The sequence below is a fragment of the Tenrec ecaudatus genome, chromosome 7, assembly GCF_050624435.1.
Source record: "Tenrec ecaudatus isolate mTenEca1 chromosome 7, mTenEca1.hap1, whole genome shotgun sequence".
NCBI classification, from domain to species: domain Eukaryota; kingdom Metazoa; phylum Chordata; class Mammalia; order Afrosoricida; family Tenrecidae; genus Tenrec; species Tenrec ecaudatus.
Window position 1 is genome coordinate 10,243,758 of NC_134536.1, and position 24,176 is coordinate 10,267,933.

Consider the following 24,176-nt stretch of genomic DNA (forward strand, 5'->3'; position numbering starts at 1 on the left):
ATGATACATCCACTGCAGTCGGTTCAGGTGCTTACTGTTCTGTTTCATGGATCTAGGGACCTCTAGGGCCTTAATTAATGTCACTTGTCATGAGTTTTTACATTGTAGAGCACATCCCCCTCATGATATTTTTATGTCAGAAACGTTCTCTTTTTCCTGAAGGCTCATTATCCGTGTGACTTTTCAATTGCTCTGTCAGGTTTTTTTTTCCAATGACCCTATTTGGATTTTTATGGGAGTTACATCAGACTTATAAAGTAAGGGGGAAGAATCGACAACGTGCACAACGAGACAGACGCCGTGTGGAAACGTCTGCGACGTGTTAGGAAGCTGGTGACCATCCTCACGTGCTGGCGTCCTTCTGAGCCATTTTGTCTCTTAATTGGCTGTGAGTGATTCAAGGAGCCCTGGGGGTTAGTGGGTTCTGTGTTGAGCTACTAGGCGCAGGGTCAGCAGTTCAAAACCACCAGTCGCTCCGCGGGAGAAAGATGAGGCTTTCTGCTCCCGTGAAGAGTGACCGTCTCAGAAGCCCACAAGGTGGCGAGGAGTCAGAATCGACCGAATAGCAATGAATGAGGAATAGGAGGAAGCCTGGCAGTGCCCTAAAATGGCCTGGAGGGGGCCATCCATATCTGACCTCCTCTGGCTTCCCTAGTGCCACAAGGCCAGCCAAAGTCAGACCTGCCTCCACCCTGCACCCTTCCTTACCCTGTTCTCAGCCCAGCCAGTCCTCTCTTCGCAGTGGCTGCACAGAGCTCACAGACACGACTCACGATTCAGAGGGCTTCTCAGGGAAACGAACCGGTGACCACAGGTCAGGATCAGTCATCAGTCAATCGGCCCTGGACCCACAGCAACTCCCTTCCTCAGCCTCTCAGCCCCGGCCGGGGTCCCGCAGCCTCTGCCTCCGTGTGCCAGGAAGCCAGCCCGCCTCCTAGTCTTAGAGTCTTAGAACCTCTGGTCACGTCTCAGGATGCCCTGCGGCGGTGCCTCTGACTTGCTGTCCACCACTGCAGACAGAGGTCTGGAGCGTGGCCCACTGGTGCTTCTCAAGGTCCCTGGATTTCGCTGTGTCCCTGCTTCTGAGTCGACGCTCACCCAGAGAGGACTGGCTTTGACGGTGGTGTGCTTTCCTGTCTCTCAGGGGACCGTACCCCCAAGGAAACAAAAGGTGGCCACAATCTCTACAGAGGTGGAAACTTAATCTCACCTTAATCTTGCCCATTGGCATTGCAGAGAGCTCACTTCAAAACGGGATGGTAGTCACGGGCAGAGAGGCAGGAATTTGTAATACACCCTATAGGGCAGGGGTGCACACTCGCTTGAGATGGAAGAGCCAATCCTGTCCCTCACAACAAGTTAAAAATTATTTGAGAGCCATAAATAGAGTTTTACAAACCCATATCCTTTAAATGCAATTACGATAGTTTTATTTTCAATTTCACTTCTGAGCCACATGGACGCACTGAAAGAGCTGCATGTGGCCCCAGAGTCACAGTTTGCCGACCCGTGACACAGGGGATTGTGGATGGAAGGGCCACATTCACTGACTACATCTCACAGTGCAAAGGCCAAGCTCTTGCCCACTGCCTGAACCCAGCGCTTTGAACCCAGTCTCTCTTGGGGATAAATAGGCGGTGGTCTGCTTTAGGAAAGATTTATAGCCTTGGGACCCCATGGGGTTCTCGACTCAGTTTAATAGAGTCACTATGAGTCAGAATCTAGTCAACAGCAATGAGTCGATGGGTTATAGCTACAAGACAGGCAAGCTAAAGACTTGTTAAGAGATTAATGTTTACAACTGGCCTCCTTCTGAACCCTTAACTCCTTCTAAATTTTTCTTGCTTGCCATTTGTGTCCTTGATCTCCCAGAGCTTGGGAGAGGTCAGTCGCACAGCTTTCTGGTTCTGTCTGGCCTCCCATGATGGTCCTGTCAAAGTCGACATGCAGCCTCATGAGCCTGCTTCATGTGATTCGTCCCTAAGAGACAAGTCTGCTCTTTCTCTGTGGGCAAACCCAAGCTTCAGAGACAGCAGAGCCAAATGGGTTCTCTTTCTGTGACAAAAGCCATCTTCGTGGTCCTCACCTGTCACCCAACCAGGAAGTTCTTCTCCATTGTCTCCCACGGATCTCCAGCCAACTTCCACTCGGAAAGTCTAAGTGATAGGAAACGCTCTACTTCAAGGTCCCTAATCCTATTTGGGGGAAACATTGCAAAAATTCAGAAAGTTCTTATTTATAGCAGGAACAGCTGCCTCCTGAAACGTCCCCTTATACTGCGTGGCGCACTGGGATTGTGGCTCCGGGAGCGCTGTGGACAATGCCGTGGCCTGCCACCAGAACAAGCAAGTCTGTCCTGGAAACAGTGCAACCACCATGCTCCTTAGAACATGCTCATGGTCTTTGGTCATGTTATCAGGAGAGACCAGTCCTGGACAAAGCCACCTTGCTGGGTACAGTAGAGGGGTGGAGGAAAGGAGGAAGGCCCTGAACAAGGCGGAACAACGGGTCCAACCATGAGAACCACCGGGAGGGCGGCACAGGACTGGGTGGTGTTTCGTTCTGCTGTGTACAGGTCGCTGTGAGTCAGAGCCCGCTCGGCAAGACCTGATGACAACATACTTTCTATTTTTTTATTAAGAGATCACTTTACTGGGGGGCTCTTACAACTCTTACCACAATCCGCACACCAATGGCATCAAGCATATTCGTACATGTGCTGCCGTCATTCTTGTCTAGACATTTACTTTCTATTGAGCCCTTGGTATCAGCTCCTCTGTTTTTCCTCCGCACCCCCCCTGCCACCCTCATGACCCTTTGATAAATTATAAATTATTATGATTATTTTCATGTCTTACATCGACTGCTGTCTCCCTCCCCCCATGGTTTCTGTGTTCCTCCCCTTGGGTGGGGGTGGTGGTTCCTTCCCTTGGGGGGGTGCAATGTCAATCATTGCAATCAGTCCCCCCTTTCCCTCCCTCTCTTCTCTCCACACGTTCCGCCTACCCTTCTGGGATTGCTATTCCCATTCCTGTTCCTGGATCCCATGTGTCATGAGCTCTTATCTCTTATCTATACCTGTATACATGCTCTGGTTTAGTCATAAATAAGAGGCAGCAGTGGGATCATGATACTGGGGAGGTGAGGAAGTCTCAAGGAACCAGAGGAATATTTTGTGTTTCATCAGTGCTTTACTGTGCCCTGGTTGACTCATCCCTTCCCTGTGACTCCTTTCTGAGGGGATGTCCCATTGTCTACAGATGGGCTTTGGGTCTCTGCTCCAATCCCCCTTTGTTCTCAACAATAAGGTTTTTCTTTGTTTGTTTGTTATGAGACTTTTGATGCCTGTTACCTAGTCCCAATGACACCTCATGATCGCACTGGCTGGTGTGCTTCTTCCACGTGGGCTTGTTGCTTACAGCAACATACTTCATGGAAGATCATATTTCTTCCTTCTCTAAAGCCTCACAACTCTCCTCTCCTCCAGCCTAAATAGCTCTCTTTCCTTCAACTATTTCTGGTGAGAGAACCTGGTTATGGCTTCTCAGCTGACTGGTTGCCCTCCTCTACCATGCCCTGGCTTCTGCCGATGCTTGCCTGCCTGTCGAACCAGAGGTGGTGGAACTGAGCAGGGGAGGCTGCTCTCAGACAGGTCCCCGGTGGCCCAGCACACAATCACCTTTGTTGTTCCAGCACTGTTGACAACTAAATCTCCCGTGGCTTTTCCACAGAAGGTTGTGTAAACCCGAATCGCTCCCATCCTGCCCTCGTGTGTCTTCTGAACCATCCGTTTATCATTGTCCCCGTTCACTGCGTTGCTCTCTATTCTTGTCCTAGTCTACTGAGGTAATTCTGAAATATTTCTCTCCATCGCATTCATCAGGCAACTCAGCCTGCTGCTTAGAGGGTCGGTGAAAAAGAGGAAGACTCTCAGCAGGGTGTTTGGCACGGTGGCTGGGACAATAGGCACAAGCGTAGCAATGACTGCCAGGATGATGTCGCATGGACCGGGCAGTGTTTGGGTTCTCTTGAACATAAGTTTGCTGTGAGTCTGGATTGACCTGACAGCCCCTAACAAAAATAGCAGGGTTTTTTGTTTGTTTCACTTTCTATAAAATGTAATAGAGTTGCTTCCTAGGCCTAGGTGCGAGATGTCTGGAAATGCATCGAAAGGGCGGGGCTAAGCAGAGACCTGTGGTACAAGCTTAGAAGTCTTCCTAGATGTGATGCAAATGTTGATACTATTTGGGCATAGTTGTCCCGTCCGCTTCAAACACACCGTCTTATTAATAAGGTGATGAAATAATGTTATCTCAACCCCCTAAATAAGAGTGCCATGCTGTACCATGTCTGTTTCATCCCTATGATGTCAAATGCAGGTCTGAGGGCAGCCCCAGCGCACACAGGGAGAAGCCGGACCTGGACCAAGGTTTGAATACACAATGGGCGAGGGCTCCTGGATCCAAGCACAGACAGTCACAGGATGTACAGCCAGGGACTCAGCTCATGACAACTGTGTGGGACTTGGGTTCCAAAGGGCAGGTGGGTGGAGGAGCTTGAGGCACAGCTGTGCAGGCCACGGGCTCTGCCTGATGTCAGAGGCTCCCTATGTGCACAGGTAGGACATAAAAACAATTGCACCTGAGAGATGTGTGTATTTTCCCAATTCCGGCAAAGATGGCATGAGGACAGGTGGCAGTCCCGGTGAAGAGTTCACTCTTGTGACAGTGTGGCGGCCAGATGGAGGAGGCTAAATAGGAGACCTTGAAGGACAGCGTCGGCAGCCTGCGGAGAGAAAACAGCAGAGAGCGTTTCAGGCGAGAAGGGGTGGTTAAGGCACCACGTGTTGCAGATTGGCTGGTCCGTGCAGTACATGGGAGATTCTATGGGGTGCAGTTGCTGGCCTACAGGTACCCGGGTCTGGGGGTCATCCTGGTCTAATCAGCGTGGGCTATGGTCACTGGATCATGGGGCACAAAGCACAGAAACTTCTGCTTGTGGGGACTCTGAAGTCGAGGCTGTGCTCAGTGTCTAACACATCAGTGCATCGCTGTGCTGCGCACTGCTCCCTGAACCACGCACACTGAGTTACTGTGAAGGGACTGTGTATAAGGCAGGACGTGCCTACGCCGCATAGGCCTTTGAAAATCAGGAGTCAAGATGGACCTGTTGCTGGCTCCTGAGTGAAAAGAGCTTCCGGGATGTGAGATGATCAGCTACATGACTTCGTCGTCTCCATCATTGCGCAGTTCAGTGCAAAGAAACCAAATAAGGATAAATATATAGCAGGGTTTAAAATAGTAACTCTAATTCTATGTGAGCCGGTCTATTTTGGTTTCTCAACTAAACCAATTCAGAATGTTTTTTGGGGATTGGCATTTTTCTTCCTAACTGATTGGAATGAAGGGGCTTATTCAGAGACTATGTTAGCTCCCCCTCTTCCGCCCCCATCAAACAGCTCTCTCTCTCATTCTTTCTTTCTTAGGATGTGACTCGCTCTAAATTTGACTTGGGGAAGGGAGAGGGTCTACTCGACAGAGGTGGACGGAAAGCTTTGATCCCTCAGTGCAGTCTGGTCTTCCCTGTTCTGACCACCCATCAGGTTCAGACGAGCGGCAGAGGAGAAACCCATTCAATTTGAGATCTGACCATGAACTTCAAGAAGGAAGGAGAAGCAGCCTCGCCATCCTGCCAGTGGAATGCCCTCCTTTCTCTTCACTTAACCAGAATCAGAGAGTTTGAAGAGCTAGGAAAAGAAACACCCTCTGGGCCCATTAGTCACATATTTCTCAAACCATATTCATGCAGGAGCCCACGAGATGCTCCCAAGCAGAGGGTTCCAGGGGTAAGTGTCTTCGAGCCTCTACCTACTAGGCTCTCCTCCTTAAGATGCTGAGACATAACACACACAGCCCAGCCCAGGGGAGGAACAGCAGAAACATGGGGGGAGGGAGATAGCAGTTGGCGTAAGATAAGAAAATAAATAATTTATAATTTACCAAGGGGTCGCCAGGGGGCAAGGGGAAGGAAGGGGATAAAAGAGGAGCTGATACCAAGGGTCCAAGTGGAAAGTCAATGTTTAGAAAATGATGATGGCAACTTATGTACAAATATGCTTGATACAATGGATGTATGGACTGTGATAAGAGTTGTAGGAGGTCTCGATAAAATGATTTTTTTTAAAGATCAAATATCAGGTATTCCCATTTCTCTGTCTCAGTAGTTCTTTCGTTTATTTGAATCAATATGCAAAACAAGAATATAGTTGTAATCTATTGATTAAAAAAAAAGACTCTGAGAGACAATCTTGTATTTGCTTACCAAACCTTTTTGGTCACAAAGCGTTGATTTGTTCATGTCACACCGGATAATACCTTTGGGACCTGTCGATCTAGAAGACATGTGTCAAAGGCGGCGGCCATCGAGTCGATGCCAGCCCCGCTTGCGTTGGAGATTGGGAATCTGTCCAATCGGCCTCCATTTCCAGAAGAGGGAGATGAAGCACGTCTGAAGAGGGTGGGAAGGCAGTCGTACCAGACAGGCTGAGGACTTGACCTTGGCTTTCAGACAACTAGTCCAGTCTCTTCCTATGACCTTGAAAGGGGCATCACGATTGGTGGTAGCTTTGACATGTCCCCTAGCACACTGTCCTTGTCTGGAATTTAGGCTGTGATTATTTATAGTTCCCTCAACACCAAATCCATCAACTGCTTTGAATGCTTTAAAGAGAGCGCTGGGCCCTGCGCAGTTGACCTAAATGAAACACTTCCTCATCTGGCATGTAATTTACAATATAATGACATATTTTCTTGGGCTATAGCATCACGTTCTAAGAGGTCATTACTTTTACGAAGAAGAGTAAGTCAAAAGGGTCAGAGCTCAGTGAAATATGAGAGGGCGAAGAAAGTGCACTGCCAGTGAGCAGTGACCACCACACTCCTCTCGTCCGTCCGTAATACACAGAGGAGCAGGCTGGGATGTACCCAGAGGCCACTTCCCTGCGCTTTCACACGGGGGAAATTCCAGTTGGTTGAGCACGGTGGCACTTGCAGGAAACAGCCCTCTTCTGGTTTTATTCCCTGAATCCTAAAGGCACTTAAAGGAGTGTTTCTGGCATCGTGGGTGTGCGCGCTGCTGACCGCAAAGCCTTCAGTTTCAAAGCAGCAGCCTCCCCGAGGGAGACACATACGGCTTTCCACTCCCGTGAAGAGCGATAGTGTCAGAGACCCACGCGCGGCAGGTCGACATGGCCCTATAAGGTCAGTGTGAACGCACTCCACGGCAGTGAGTGGGAAAGGCACTTCGAATCTCTGCACCCACTTCAGTGCCTCTTCCCGCCGGACAGGTGTGTGAGCATCCCGCTCTCAAGATTTTTTTTTGCTTCCTTAATTCCACCCCAGGTCTGGGATACCCACCCCCATTCGATGGGGTACAACTCTGTCGTGGATTTCTAGCCTCAAGTGCATGTAAAAGTTAGACCTTGAATAAGGAAGATCGAAGAAGAATCAATGCATTTAAATGACGGTGCTTGTGAAGGATGTAAAAAATACCGTGGACTCCCAGAAGAACAGCCCCATCTGTCCTGGAAGAGGGACAGCCACATGCTCCTTAGGAGCATGGATGGCGAGGCTTCATCTCATGCCCTTTGGACATGTTGTCCTGAGAGATCGGGTCCCTGGAGAAGGACATCATGCTTGGTACAGTAGAGGGGCAGCCAGATGGATGGACACAGTGGCTGCAACAGTGGGTGCAACCACAACAATGGTGAGGCTAGTGCAGGGCCAGGCGTGTGTCCTTCTGCTGCACGTGGGTTGCTATGAGTCTGAATCAACTCGCCGACCCCTAACAACAAGCCTCTGGCCGCCAAGTTTGTCTTTGTGGTTCCAGGGCTGATACTGGCCCACACAGTACTTGGGGAGCCAGACAAAGCAACTCTTCTCCCAGAAGCCCTGCCTCGGGGCAGAACATCTGCCAGGTTCAGTCCTCACCGGTGCCCTCACTTGAAGGCCTTTGGGCAAATGAACAAGTTGCATAACTCAGGGAAAGTGTCCTGTTGTGTGCCCCCACCACCACCCCACCCCCTACCCCCTTCCCAGCCTTCCACGTGGCTGAGCTGGGACTGCAGCTCCAGCCCTCGTGCTGCCCAGAACCAGGGTGTGCTGAAGGACTTTGGGCTTCTCGGGCCACCTCACAGCCTGCCTGACTGTCCCCATGCTCCAGGGCTCCTGACCCAGCTCTCACTTAGTGCCCTGGTGTGATTGTCACTTAGCTTGCATGTTGTCATCAGTGTCGCCTGTGGTTCTGCCCGGGGTCTGGGAGCTCATCTCTCAGTGAGAGTAGCTTCCTGTCTGGAAGTTCTGAACTCCCTTCCCATCTGAAACTCCATGGCACCTGCTTCCTGTTTATTGTTTCCTCTCAGACCCAGCCCACCTGGAAGGTAACTGGGTTTGCCATGTTTCTCTGGGTGATATAGTTAAAGTTTAATGTGCCAACTGGGCCGATAAACAGATGTGGGGTTAATTGAAGGGCGGAGGGATAAATGGCTTGGTGAGCCTCACCTCTCTAGTTATCAGATCTCTTGCTTTGTGATGGTTGCACCAGGGTGCAGCTGCCTTAGCAGTTCCCTGCTTCAGCTGGCAAGGCTCACTTCCTGCAAGACATCCCTGAGGAGAAACCACATGGACCTACCCTGCTGCAGCCCTGGGTGCTGGAGGAGCCACATAGAGACCCCTGCCAACGCTGAGATGCTTACACATTCACTGACTTGGCTTTCCTCCTGCAGTCGACATCATTGCCTATGTTTTGTGAGATGGAGGAGGATTTTGTGGATAGGTGTTGGACACATGGGTTAATGTTGGACTTGTGGGTTTGGGCAGCACTGGGTTGGGATGTTTTCATGATGCGCACTTACCCTTTATATAAAACTCTCTCTTATACATGAGCTTCTGTGGATTTGTTTCTCTAAAGTCCCCAGACTAATACACTGGGTGTGTGGTTTCCCCGCATGGGTAGGCCTACTTGCTCTGGGGTCATTTGTCTTGGCCTTCGTTGTTGAGCTGAGGTCCAAGAACTACCCCTTCCTCTCAGGCCCTCTGTGAGTTCCAGAGTTGGACAGTCTGAATGGAGTCACCTGCAGTCCCGTCATGGAGGCGCTCTAGTGCCACACGCAGTGTGGGCTGATGCTCAGAGACAGGACCAGGAGCACAGCAGAGTTCTTCAGCAAGACGTCAACATGTTGCTGTAGTCAGTGGGTTACTTATGAAGGCCGGAAGCAGAAGAAATACAGGTTGGAAAGATTTCCACCACGGAAAGTTCAAATAAAAATCTGCTTTGCGGTAATTCTCACGTACCTAGGAAAGCTAAGCATCATGGTCTGGAAGCGCTGGTGCGGCCAGGGCTGCGTCTCGGTGCTGCACTACAATAGGAGTGTTCAGGAGTTCCTGAGCAGCGTGGGTGCTCAGTACATACCAGCTGAGTGGCTGAGAAACCAAACCACCCCAAATATTTGGCAAAGAACGATTTGACTCATTTGTGTAGCCTCTTTCATCCATGTCTCATCAAACCCCAAAGCAAGTCTGTTACCACCGAGTTGATTCCAACTCATAGTGACCCTGTAGGACAGACAGCACTACCACTTTGGGTTTCCGAGGCTGTCAACCTTTACAGGAGCAGAAAACCTCATCTTTCTCCCTCAGGGCGGCTGGTGGGTTGGAACCACTGACCTTGCGGTTATTGGTCCCAACTTTAATCCTTTGGGCCAACGGTTCTCCGTATGCATGTCACAGAGCCTGGTTGCTGTTGATAGTCACTGTGACCATTGATGGTCTTTCCTATATCATAAGAGGGAGAGGTAATTAATAACACATGCCTAATAGACATGAGGGGTAATTAATAAAACATGCCTGATAGACAGAAGAGGCACAGGTAGATAAAATCACCGATCTTAACCAGCACTGTGATTACGCGCTCGGCTGCAGGTCAGAAGGTTGCCAGTTCAAACCCACTCAACTACTCCCCAAGAAAAACGAGCTGGCACCCCTCCCCCATCAAGATGAGAGCCTAGAATCCCCCGTGGGGTCGTCCTACTGTCGAGTGGCACAGCCAGGAGTGGAAACGGTCGAAAGCTGTCAGAGCAGCCGATCACGGCAGTGAGGCCCAGGTGCCCGCCCACCTGTGGCGCCGTGGCGGAGCGCCAATGCGGAGATGGAAATAGATCTCCCTCTTGGCGGTGTGAGCCGTTTCTCTCACGCCGGGAAGGGCATGATTCTGACCTCAATCATGCTTCCCACAACAGCACCCTTCATAGTTACAAAATGTCATCACGGCAGATCCTTGCAAGAAGACAGAGGGATGGATTTGAAGAGAAGGGCAGGCGCCGTCCTTTAATAAGAAAACATCCAGGGGCCTATGAGCCGGAGCAGCTTTCAAAGCATCTTGTGGTCTATCATTGACAGTAGGGAGCAATCAGAAAGATGCCGCTCTGCGGTGGGAACGGCGGTGGAAAGGAGAAGCTGGCAATGACGCCGATCATTTGCGGTGGGCAAGGCTGACCTCTGGCATCTCAGCTGGAGACACAGGGCAAGACTTGGAAGGTGCTGGAGGAGAAGAGAGAGTGATGGGACCGGAGGCTGCCGAGGCTATGTGCAGCTCGCAGGAGATGGGCTAGGAGCACCCTCCGCATTTCTATTGCCCTCGTGGCAGCTCCGGCCCTGGCAGCCAGGGAGAGCTTGGGCAGGTGGCTCACGGACTAGCCCTGGGAGGCTTACAGGGACCATCAGGGCCAGCCCAGCGGATTCTGCTCAGACAGAAGTTTTCCTGAGCATCCTTCCTGGATTTCCAAGAATATTGGTACTCCCTCTCCTGCTGGAAGTTGGGGGAAGTTACCCGGGAAACACACATGCCAGCATGTTATTTCCATTCTAATTGGAAAATAAAATAATCCTCTTCCAAGTAAGCTGAAATGCTCTTAAAGTACTTGGACTTTCCGCTCTCAAACGAGAAAGTAGCATGTGTCACTTGTTAAAGCTATAAAGACATGGGATGGGTTACAGAAACATGTTTCCAAATAGTAGTTTCTGATTAGGCAGGAGCTTCACTCTTGGTTCAGCAAGTTCAGCCACTGGGTGCAAACCGAAAGGCTGTTGCCTGGATCCCCCCTTAGCCCCCACCTCTGCCAGGAGCCCCAAGGGAGCAAGGTAAGACGATCTGCCTCCTTACAATGACAGCAGCCGTGGAAACCCCAGGGCACAGTTCTACTCTGGCCTACAGAGTCACCGTGAGTTGGAATCACCTTGGTGGCAGTGGTTTTAATTTGTTTTTTAATTTATTAAAGCAGAAGGGTTTCTACAAACCAAGAAAGGAGTTTCACCTCCCTTCTCACCCTCAAAACCTCTATGTAGAATTTATTTTAACATCATTTTATTGGGGGCTCTCACAGCTCTTATCACAATCCATCCGTCCATCCATTGTGTCAAGCACATTTGTACATGTTTCCATCATCATTTACAAAACATTTTCTTTCTACTTGAGCCCTTGGTTTCAGCTCATTTCCCCCCCTCCCCTCTCCCTCACTCATGATGCCCTGATAATTTATAAATTATTTTTTTCATGTCTTACACCAACCAGTGTTTCCCTTCACCCACTTTTCCGTTGTTCATCCCCCTGGGAGAGGGTTATATGTCGATCATTGTGATCAGTTTCCCCTTTCTCTCCCCACCTTCCCTTTACCCTCCTGGTATCGCTACTCACATTATTGGCCCTGAGGGGTTTATCTGTCCTGGATTCTCTGTGTTGTGAGCTCTTATCTGTGCCAGTGTACTTGCTCTGATCCAGCCAGATTCGTAAGGTAGAACTGGGGTCATGATAGTTGTGGGGAGGAAGCATTAAAGAACTAGAAGAAAGTTGTATGTTTCCACGGTGCTATACTGCACCCTGACTGGCTCGTCTCTTCCTTGTGACCCTTCTGTAAGGGGATGTCCCGTTGTTGACAGATGGGCTTTGAGTCTCCACTCCATCCTCCCCCTCATTCACATAAAAATGTGGGTTTTTTTGGTTTGGATACCTGATACCTGGTCTCACTGACACCTCATGATCACACAGGCTGGTGTGCTTCCTCCATGTGGACTGTGTTGCTAGTGTGAAGCCAGCAGACCTTGGCTTCTCTACATACACTCAATTGGGAAATAACTTTCAAAGATTCCTGCACTCCATCATTTGGTAGTGGCCTTGTATTGAGCAAGAGTCAGGATAGGACTGGCCAATATAGGACCCTTATCAGCTTTGGAACAAAGTCCAGCCTCGCGCTTTAAACACGGAGCCAGAGCAGCACCTTCAAAACTGAAGGAGACAAAGCAAAACTAAACGCACCAGCGTTTGAGACCAGCTATAGCTACAACCCCCCCAACCCGTGCCCCCCCCAGGAGACTACCCTCCAGGAGGATGCTAGCGCTCATGATCTGAAAGAGCCCGAAAGGTCTGAAAACAGAATGTGGTCCAGCATTGTGGCAGTTACATAATTTTGTGTCAACTTGAAGATATAAGGGTGTAGGGGTGGAGTCTAGCCTATCAATCAGGTCACTTTCAGGAGGGTCTTGGAACCCTCCCTATGTGCTTCACCTTCCGGTTGCCAAGCCACGTGACTGAGACCTGCCAGAGCCTTGTGATGCGTCCACTGCCATTGGATCCACAAGACTGTACTCCCGGCCTTCCTTCATTCCTGCATTCTCCATCCTTGAACGATTTATGGACTTGATTTGGACTGGGCTAGGATGTTTTCTTGATATCCAATGACTGCTTCATACAGAGCTCTTACACATATATGACCGTCAGTGAGTTTGTTTCTCTAGTCAATCTGGCCTAACACAAGTGTGTTAGAGGGATGGGCTTTTGGATGACGGAAACACACCAAAATAGCCACCTGGTCTGTCCCCCGTGAGCTTGCCTTCCCGGCACCTCCTTTGCTGGCTGGCTATTTCGATCACATTGTATTTCTTGACGGGAGTCATGCTTCCACTGTAAGGACAGACCTGTACTCACGGCACAGAGCTCTGGCTTCCACACTGGCAAGTGTCCATCTTATTCCCAGAGAATGTGGGTCCCTGTTTCCCAGAGGGATTATGCTCCCAAAGTTTGCCAGTGGGTTTCCTGGCTCTTGTACCCAGGCCTGCTCTCAGAAACAAGTTGGTGGAATTTGTAAGTTCCTAGGAGCAACTTGGCAGCACCTAACCACACCACCACCCAATGGCCCCGTTAATCAGATTGCACTTGAAGTAGGTAAGTGCATGTCCTTCCAGAACATAAGATCATGGGTAATGCTGGGTCTATAACAATGGGTTTTCCCAGTGTTCTGACTTGCGATGTGGAGTGTGGTACTGACCTCAAGGCCAGGCCACCCTGCCCTTGCTTTGCCCAGGGTCAGCTTGTCTGGGGAACAGCTAGAGAAACAGGGCAGGAGGCAGGCTTGGCTAAGTAGCCCTCCGTTTCTCCCCTCCAGCCTATGTACCCGACAAGGAGGCTCTAAGTCCAAAGAGCTTGCTGAGTGCTCCAGAGTACCTGCCAGTTTGCTTTAATTGCCTCTTGAGCTGCATGAGTAGTATGAAGATGAGCTTTCATGTAGAAAGGAGACAAATTGTCCTTGACTTTGGGGAGCTGAAAAAAGAAGTCTGAGGAACAAAACAGTAGGAATAAAAGCAGACCCAGACCCCCTTGTCTGTAATTACTGCCTTGAAATGGAGGCAGGCTCCAGAGTTTGCGGTTGATTATCTCTCATCTGGTCCTTAGAGGGTCCTGGCGGCAGAGTGGTTACATGCCGGGCTGCTAACCGACAGGCCAGTCATTCGAAACCACCAGTCACTCCTCGGGAAAAAGGTGAGGTTTTCTACTGCCGTAAGAATTACACTCTCATTTGGGTTTCAGTAATTCCTCTCAGGTACATCGCCCTTGATCAAGCCCAACCAGGACCTCTTACACCCTCCTCTCCACCAAATTTGGATCACTTGTTGTTCCCTTGTCCCTGGGTTTGTCAACACCACTTCCTTGCCTCTACCTCTCCCTCGCCCATGTCCCCCCTCCCCATCAGAACCATCTGTCCATTGTTTTCTCCTCCGGATTGTTTATCCTGCCTATCTTATCTCAATAGACCTGCAGAGATAATAATATGCACAAAACCACGACAGAGCAAAAGAAAGCAAAATAACAACAAAAAGCCAATGGCAAAAAAAGAGAAAAGCCTGTAAGTAGTTCAAGGTTTGTTTGTTGACTTTTAGGAGTGTCTTCCAGTGGAGTCTGATGGAGTACCCCGCCCTGGACTCAAAGTGTATTTTTGGTACTCCTGTGGACTTCGTTGCTTTGTTCCCTGTGCTGTTCTGTTGCACCCCCTTGGTGCTTTGCCTCAGTGTGGTGGGGTCAGATCAGGTACAATTCCCACACTGCGTCTCTAGTGTTGTCCCCTGTAGGGCTATGGGTCAGTGAGGATGTGATGTCTCATAGTGGGGCTGGCCATATGGTCCTCTTGGTGCACTGGCTGCTCTGAGCAGAGATATTGTGGGGCACAAGTATAGGTCAACTGGGTTAGGGCTTGAATAGGCTGTGGGGAACCAAAGTTTGAGGTGGGCCTAAGTGTCGGTTTCTCAGAAAGGGCCCAAGGTTCAGTTTCAGGTTCCTGGAACAGACGTAAACCACCGCCTGATGTAGCCTGACTCACGTTGACCAATGGGACACAGTGTCCAACAGGCGACCACCCACCTTTGGCAGACCAATCAGGAGGACACACGAGACCCTACTGGCTAGTCACTGCCGGACAAGACTGGCACCAGAAATATTCTCCGATAAATTTAAAGAATAATAACCCTGAACTTCCCCTTGCCCCCTAACCCTATAAAAGCCTGGAGAACAAAGAACTCAGGGCTGATCCCCTTTGAATGCTGGGTCCCCGCTGCGCTGGGCAGTGGGGGCGGGGGGAGGAGAAGCCCTAGCTTGAGTTAGAAAAATAAAACTCCTTTTGCCGTTTTTGCATCTCAACTGGTTGTAATTCTTCCGTGCGCCCAAGGTGAGCTCGCATTCCATTCCCCAATCTAACAATATCGTCCTCAAGGTTTGGTGGGCCAGGATGTGCTCCATTCTCTTCCTCCCCCTTCATTTGCTCCTGTGCGCTCTGATCAAACATGTCCCTCTCCCTGAGCTGTAGCTTCAGTGCTGTCCTCTGAAGTGAATTCTTCTGGGGGGAGGGAGCTGTCCATGTGGTTGGGATTGGGGCTGGCCCCTCAGACCTCTCTACTGGTTCCCTGTTTCATGCCAGTATGTTGCATTCACATCTTGGAGAAGTTTAGTATTAAGGTAGCAGATGGACATTGGGCCTCCACACAAGTACTCTCTCAATCCAAGAACACTTTGTTCTATTAAATTGGCATTCCATGATGCTCACCTTCCCCACATGATCGTGGAAGGCAAACTGGGTGCATAAGCAAATGTGATGAAAAAAGCTGATGGTGCCCAGCTATCAAAAGATATAACGTCTGGGGTCTTAAAGCCTTGAGGATAAACAGGCAGCCATGTAGCTCAGAAGCAACAAAGCCCACATGGAAGAAACACATCAGCCTGTGTGATCACAAAGTGTTGAAGGGATCAGGTATCAGGCATCAAAGAACAAAAAACCATATCATTGTGAATGAGGGGGAGTGTGGAGTGGGGACCCAAAGTTCATCTGTAGGGAACTGGACATCCTCTTACAGAAAGGTCTTCGGGAGGAGACAGCCAGTCAGGGTGCCGTGTAGCAACAATGAAACATACAACTTTCCAATAGTTCTTTAATGCTTCCTCCCACCTACCACTAGCATGATCCCAATGATGCCTTACAAACCAGCTAGACCAGAGGATGTACACTGGTACAGATATGAACTGGAAACACTGAGAGTCCAGGACAGATGATCCTTTTAGGACCAGTAATGAGAATGGCGATACCTGGAGGGTGGAGGGAAGGTGGGGTATGAAGGGGGAACCGATTACAGGGATCTACATATAACCCCCTCTCTGGGGGATGGACAACAGAAAAGTGGGTGAAGGGAGATGTCAGACAGTGTACAACATGACAAAATAATAATAATTTTTAAATTTTCAAGGGTTAGTGAGAGAGGGGGTGCGGAGAGAGGGGAAAAATGAGCTGATACCAAGGGATCAAGTGGAAAGCAAATGTTTTGAGAATGATGATGGCAACAAATGTACAAATGTGCTTGACACAATGGATGTATGGATGGATTGTGATGAGTTGTACGAGCCCCCAATACAATGATTTTAAAAAATAAAAGAATTATACTCTCACATATCCCAAGGTTGGATATATAGCCACCCCCACCCCCACACACACTGGGGTATGACAAACAGAAAGGTAGGTGAAGGGAGACAACAGACAGTGTAAGACACAAAAGAATAAAAAAATATATAATTGATCAAAGATTCATGTGAGTGGGGGAGGGAGGGGGAAAACGAGGTTCTCGTAGAGTGAAATTGTTTTGGAAATGTTGATGGCAACATATGTACTTAATACCATTGAATGATGGGTATTACAAGATTTGTAATAGCCCCCCAATAATATGATTAATTAAAAATCCACAGCAGTAGTTCCACCCTGTCCTGTAAGATGGCCATGCGCTGGACTGGACTTGAGGCAGTGAGTGAGTGGGCCTTAAAGTACATAGTGATTGGGTCCAAGAGAGAAGAGTCCTGTGCTTTCTCCAGGGACAGTGAGGAAGGTGACAGCCAGGCCTTTCCCTGGCAGAACAGCATTCCTGGGGAAACCACATGATAAAGTATCTGCTGTCACCTTCCAGCAGGGCATCTTCCAACCACTTCAAACCGCCCCCCCCCCCGAGAATTTGCCTTCCCACCCCCAGATACACTGAATCAAACGCTGCATTTCAGACTTTACGGGCACCTGAGACTCTGTTAAAGTGTTGTCTGTCTGACTCAGCATGTCTTGGTGGAAAGGTATATTCTTAGCAGGTGGTCAAACCAGAATGAAGCCTGGTTTTAAGAAGTGTAAACAGCTGGAGAAACGCAAAAGGAGTGCAACAAGGCAGCAAGGGGAGCAAAGTAGCCAAGTCCCTGAGGAATCCTGAAAATAGACTTTGAACTTGGGGGGCAGGGTTTGGCACCTCATCAGACTTGATTGAAAAACATTCCGAAGGGTAAGCAAATAGACCTGGAACTGTCTGTTGTTTGTTTTCCTCTAGGTTTGTTTGTTTGTTTCCTCCTTTGTCTATATAAGTGAGGTAGTGTGGTAGTTACATAATCTGGTGTCAATTTGGGACTAAAGAGGATTAAGAGTGAACGGGTGAAGTCTACTCTGTCAATTGGGTCATAGTCAATGAGGCTTCTGTTGGGCATGGCCTTCCCACAAGAATTCTGGACTGGGTGAACAAGTAAATGTGGTGAAGAAAGCTGATGGTGCCCGGCTATCAAAAGAGATAGTGACTGGGGTCTTAAAGGCTTGAGGATAAACAAGCGGCCATCTAGCTCAGAAGCAACAAAGTCCACATGGAAGAACACACCAGCCTGTGTGATCGAGTGGTCCCAAAGGGATCAGTTACCAGGCATCAAAGAACAAAAAATCATATCATTGACTGCACACCTCCATGATAGGATCGCTGAAGACAAATGGGTGCACAAGCAAATGTGGTGAAGAAAGCTGATGGTGCCCGGCTATCAAGAGATAGTGTCTGGGGTCTTAAAGGCTTGAAGGTGAACAAGCGGCCATCTAGCTCAGAAGCAAATAAGCCCACATGGAAGAAGCACACCGGCCAGTACGATCACGAGGTGCCCAAGGGACCAGGTATAAGGCATCATGCAAAAAAAAAAAGATATAAGTGTGTGTATGTATGTGTATATGTATATATATATCATATTAAATGAAGGGGGAAGTGCAGAGTGGAGACCCAAGGCCCAAGTGTCGGCCAATGGAGATCCCCTCATAGAGGGGTTTAGGAGAGGAGATGGGTTAATTAGGGTGTGAGGTAGTATCGATGAAGAACACAGCTTTCCCCCAGATCCTGGATGCTTCCTCCCCCCAACTACCATGATCCGAATTCTACCTTGCAGGGCTGGATAGGACAGAGACTGTACACTGGTACATATGAGGGCTGGAGGTACAGGGAATCCAGGGTGGATGATACCTTCAGGACCAAGGGTGTGAGGGACGATGCTGGGAGAGTGGAGGGTGAGTGGGTTGGAAAGGGGGAACTGATTACAAGGATCCACATGTGACCTCTTCCCTGGGAGAGGGACAGCAGAGAAGGGGGGAAGGGAGACTCCGGATAGGGCAAGATATGACAAAATAATGATGTATAAATTACCAAGGGCACATGAGGGATGGGGGAATGAGGAGGGAGGGGGAAAAAAAGAGGACCTGATGCAAGGGGCTTAAGTGGAGAGCAAATGCCTTGAGAATGATTGGGGCAGGGAATGTATGGATGTGCTTTATACAATTGATGTATGTATATGTATGAACTGTGATAAGAATTGTATGAGCCCCAATAAATTGTTAAAAAAAAAAAAGAATTCAAGTTTAACAAAAAAGAATTCTGGACTGGATTGGGTTGAGATACTTTCTTAATGTACAGTTACCCTTTACATAAAACCCTCTCTTATACACATGTGAGCTTCTATGGATTTGTTTCTCTAGTCTACCTGGACTACCACAGGTAGGATGAACAATTCTAAGAGAAAAAAACGGGACTGGCATTTCTGGAAGAGACATAGGAGAGGAGGGGGCGAGGAGGGGGACTGGGGAGTCAACAAACTCAGGGAAAAGGAACAACAAATTGATGTCAAGGAGGGCATATAATGCCTGATGGGGTTTAATCAAGTGCAACGTTTCCGAGAGGAATTACTAAGAGCCGCATGGAAGGTGAGCATGACAGTGGGATAGGAGACAGGTAAGAGGAAATAGAGGAAAGAAATAGGAGGCAAAAGCTATTTATAGATGTATTGCTATAGGCATGTATATGTGTAAATATCTTCATTTATAATGAAAAGGATAGAGCCCAATGTATATATATTTTTATGTTAAGTATTAAGATAGTAGATAGATTTTCGACCTGTATTCAAGGCCTCCCTTAACACAAGAACACTTTGTTCTAATAACCTGGCACTCTTTGATACTCGCCTTTCCAACACGATTGCTGAAGATAAAATGGTGCATAAGCAAACATGGTGAAGAAAGCTGATGGTGCCTGACTATTAAAAGATAGGGTGTCGGGGCTTCTTAAAGACTTGAAGTTAAACAAGCAGCCAACCAGCAGGGAAGCAAATAAGCCCCCATGGAAGAAGCACTCCAGCCTGTGTGATTATGAAGTGTTGACAGGATCAGTTCTCAAAAGATCCAAAACAAACAACTATATCGGTGCAAAAGAGGGGTTTAGAGTGGAGACGCAACGCTCATCTGTAGACATTGGGATATCCCCCCACAGAAGGGTTATAAGGAAGGGATTTAACCAAAGTGTAATATAGCATGGACGAAACACATCCTTCCTCTAGTTCCTGAATGCTTCCTTCCCTGCACTACCATGACCCAGTTCTACCTGACAAATCTGCACACACATCGGTACAGATTAAAGCTCTCGACACATGGAATACAGGCTAGATAACCCCTCAGGAACAGTAGTGGGAACCGTGATATTGTGAGGGCAGGGGATGGCCGGGAAGGGGGAAGGGAGAAAGGGGGAAACCATCACAAGATTGGATATATACCCCCTACCCCAAAAAAGGGGATGACTCACAGAAATGTGGGTGAAGGGAGACAATGGACAGTGTAAGATAGGAAATAATAATAATAACAATATACAACTGATCAAGGATTCACGAAGATGGTAGGGGAAAAAAGAGGAGCTTATACCAAGGACTCAAGTAGAAAATGTTTTGGAAATGAAGATGGCAACATACGTACAAATATACTTGATACAATTGCTATATGGAATGTTATAAGAGCTGTAAGAGCCTCCGATGAAATGATTTTAAAAAGAGAGAAGTGTAAACATTCAGAGTGAGACACTTGTGCACGCTGTATATATATATATACACACACACAGAGCACCGTGGAGTCAATTCTGACTTATATTGACCCTCTACAGGGTTTCTGAGCTTGTACATCTTCACAGGAGCAGAGAGCCTCCTCCTCCTGAGGAGCAACTGGTGGGTATGAACTGCCAACCTTGTGCTTGTAGTTACCAGTCCAATGCTTACTCACAGTACCAGCCGCTGCTGTTATTTTTAGAAGTCCCTGAGTTAAATGCTTTACTAGTAAACAAAAAGGTTGAAAGTTTGAACCCATAGAAGAAAAGATTGGCAATCTGCTTCCAAAGGGCTACAGCCTAGACTGCTGTAACGCTGACCAGGACAGATGTAGTTAGGTTAAAATGTCATACTTTATCCTTTGCTCTCCCGGTTGATCCATTTTAAAGTTGTTTCTGTTTAAGAACAAAAATAAAAAAGTGAAGAGGAAATACGCCTGGATTCAGCCTCTGGTGAGTCCCCTCTGACAACACACCAGGGATGTGAAAAGGGTAAAAAGGCTGCGTTCTTGAAACCTCTCGGAAACAGGTCGCCGCTGCAGCACAGAGGTGGTGCCGGGACCCAGAAGCAACGCAGGGACAACGGTTTGATGCTTATTTGCACGCTTGTTTGTTTTTTAAGTGCCACCTTTATGTCACCAGGATGAGTCCACCAGTTGGTCCTTCATGTTCTGGTCAACAGGGCCTATTCAGATGCGGACATGGTGCTTCCAGGGAATCCACAGTCAGTGGATTCTGCGAGGTTCACCCACAGGGAAGTGAAAGAGAGTGGGCCCCGGCCTGGGCACCACAAGCAGCACAAAGGGATGTTTCAAACTGTGGGGGGAGGTCAGATGCTTACAGACATCCTCCCTGAAGACAGTCAGTTACCAGGCCAAGGGGACAAAGGGCTAAGGCTTGTGACCATTAGTTTGGTGCCTGTAGGTGGGGTTCACATCCTACTGATAATGGTTCCTATGGAGATCCAGAGACCAGGTCAAACTAGGTCAGTTATGCTGCCATCCTGTATCTAGGATCCACCCATCTTGTCACATGTATACTCCCAACCCCTCTTCTTCCTATTGCGAGTATGTCCCTAGACCACCCCCTCTCATTGCTGTATAACCTATAGTACAACCCCTTCCTGTGACGCATGTCTACCTGTAATTAGTCGGCTTGCACTCTCCCAAAGGTATATAGGCCTGGGTTAGCAATAGAGGCCTCTCTCCCTCACTCTCTCCGCTCCTCCCTTGACTTCTCCTTGGCTCCCTCTCTTCCCCTGCTCCCTTTCCCCTTCTCCTCCCTCCCTTCCCCCTCTCTCCACTTGGACCACCAAGCGGGGCTGAGGTGAGCAATGCTACCATGAAATGTGTCTGACTCCATTATTTTAATATCTCTTTCTCTCTCAATTATCTCAACCGTACAATTGTGCCTTATTGAACCCAGGATTAGTGGTGGGGGCTGGCCACCCACCTCCGACCACAAAATTCCATCTGTTTACACCTTCCACTGAGCCTCCAGAGTCACGACCCCAGGGTAGACCCTGGCAGCTAGAAGTTCTAACAGCTCCACAGAGAGTGCTGGCAGACGGACCCTGGAGTCCAGGGTGACAGTAGGTAGAACTCAACAGTGGAGCATTTGTGTGTGGCCAGGACTGTATCTCTCAGCAACCCTATAAAGGGAGGAACCAAACCATCAATCCCTTCATTTCACAGAGGAGGAAATGGAGGGATTTACCAGTAGCCATCGAGTTACTTCCAACTCACTATTAGTCCATTTCGGCTCACTTCCAGTTTTCCTAGATTCATACTTCGTAAACCCTTGCTCTCATTATCACTGGATGTTCACAGCTGTTTCGTACTTGAGTCCCGCCTCCTCAACTAACGATGTCCTGAAAGCTCTGTCTAATCCCTATCATTAAGGGTGACTCTACTTTCAGGGGACAGCTCTTCCCCATTCATATTTTGAGTAGCTTCCACCTGAAGTTTCATCTTTCAGCCCAATATTTGGCAATGTTCCACTGCAGTTCGTAAGGTTCCCAGTGCCTAATCCCTTTGTAGTGGATCACCTGTTCCTTTTTCACTGTCTGTCATTAGCTTGCACTCTGCTGGAACCTGTTCCTCCTGGGTGACCCGGCTGGGTTTTGAAATACCAGAGGCAAAGCTTCAGCATCACAGCAATGTGCAAGCTACCGCAGGATGGCAACGTGCTAGATGAGTGGTGGATGTACACATAGAGATTTATCCCCACCCAACGTGATAGATGTACACATACAGAGAGATTTATCCCCCCCCAAAGTGATAGATGAGTGGTGGATGTACACATACAGAGAGATTTATACACCCCCCCCCAACGTGGCTAACAGGTGTAGAGGTAGTCAAGTCTATGAGTCAGGTATCAGGGTCCAGATTTCTCTTGACTAGGGTAGCTGCAGGGGTGATGTACCCCAGATTGGCAGGTCAGATAAGCAGTCTTCTGTCTGCAGCGGCACATGAGCCTATGGCTGGTAAACTGTCAGGTTGACGCAGATTCCAAGGGTTGGCCCTCTGTAAGGTAGGTCACTGGAACCAACCAAATCCAAAGAACCAACTCTGTAGGATGAACTAGATGCTGCCTCCAGACCCAGCAAAAAGCAAACAGTCATTTCTACAGCCTCGACTTCTATTGAAAGAAGACCACACCCCTGGGGAAACTTCCTTTCAGTGGATTGCTCTCCGTATGGAAGTGATGATGTGTCAGACTTCATTATTGGGGGATTACCAAGTCTTAACTGCGGAAGCACTGAGAATCCTGGCCCAGCCCAGTGGACCTAAAATCTAACTATCACAGGGGAAGCACCTGATAGATCGGCCAGGTGGCTACCATGATGGTCTTAAACATAAGAAGACCGAGAAGATGGCACAGGACGGGGCAATGTATCCTTCTGGGTTGTAAATACAGTCGTTATGGAAACAACCTAATGGCACCAAACAACAACGACCACCTTTATGGGAGCAGATTGCCAGATCCTTTCTTCTCCCAAACAGGCTTGTTGGTTTGAAACGCAGGCTTTTCTTGTTAGCAGCGGAGTGCTTGCACACTTTGCCGCAGGGGCTCTGTTCACTGATGTTTTGAGACGCCAAATAACCCAACCAAGTTCACACAGCTACGGGGGAGTTTGGGACCTGAACCCAGGATGGAACTACTCACTGCACTTAACAGACGGCTTCATCATATACTTACCTATCCAACAAGCCTTTCTTGTGTCTGACGCTGGTACTGAGCTGAGTGCTGGGGATGTGAACATGATTAAGGAGCCCTGCCCCCCATCCTCAGGAGCCCAAGGCCTCAAGCTCCTGGAAGAGAGTTACTAGGAAGAACACATGGTAGTCAGCTTTCCAACTCTTGAGAAATGGCATCCTCTGTCTTGTGTTTGTGAAGGTGAGAAGATTTCCTGGGACAACCAGCCTTTCCCGCTCAATGGCCAGTCACAGAACCATCACCTTCCACAAATCAACCTTGCAGACTGGGGGTGAGGGGGGGGGTATCTAGCCCACCTGGGGGATAGTGCAGAGTTCCCAGCAGGACAGACTTGGGGCGTCCTGGCAGCTCTGCTTGAGCAAACCGTTCGTGGTCCCTGCTCTCCCCTGCAGGTTGCAAAGACATTTCAGTGGGTCTCTTTGGCCCTCCTGTGGTCCTCTGTAGGTTGCCCAGTGGAGCTGTGGGAAGCAGGGGGCTAGCTTGCTTAAGAAATAAAATCTAGGCCTTAGACCTACCGTGGCAACCGTCACAACTTTCCCAAGAAGTAGACGATGGGCTGGGGCCTCCTTTTGAGAATCGTGGATGTGAGCGCTGGCCAAGACTTGGCAGAAGAGAGTAAGGCTGCTCAGGAACCCTGAGCTCCGGGGTTATTGAGAGCCCGGCCCAGTCGGCCTCCCCATCAGGCCAGGGCAGTGTTTCAAGCCGACAAGACAATATATTCCACGTCCAAGGTCATTACCATGGTCCTCCGGGGGCCCGGCCTGGAGGGCCCCCTCCCCTGGCGCTAGCCGGGGGGCTCGGGGCGGAGCTTCGCGTAATCCCCGCCCCTCGGGGGCGGGGCCAGGGGCGCGGCGCACAGGCGGTGCGGCGGTCCCGTTCTCGGCGTGCACCGCGGAA

At 49.1% G+C, this 24,176-nt stretch overlaps 1 long non-coding RNA gene across 1 annotated transcript; it reads right to left on the minus strand.

The window, feature by feature from the left end:
* Window positions 1-2,651: 2,651 nt before the first annotated feature.
* Window positions 2,652-24,150, minus strand: LOC142453228 (uncharacterized). The gene is made up of 3 exons (XR_012785365.1): window positions 23,795-24,150; window positions 9,723-9,830; window positions 2,652-4,785 (listed from the first exon to the last, which is right to left on the minus strand). It is a non-coding gene; the product is annotated as an uncharacterized LOC142453228 (long non-coding RNA).
* Between the last annotated feature and the right edge of the window lie 26 nt (window positions 24,151-24,176).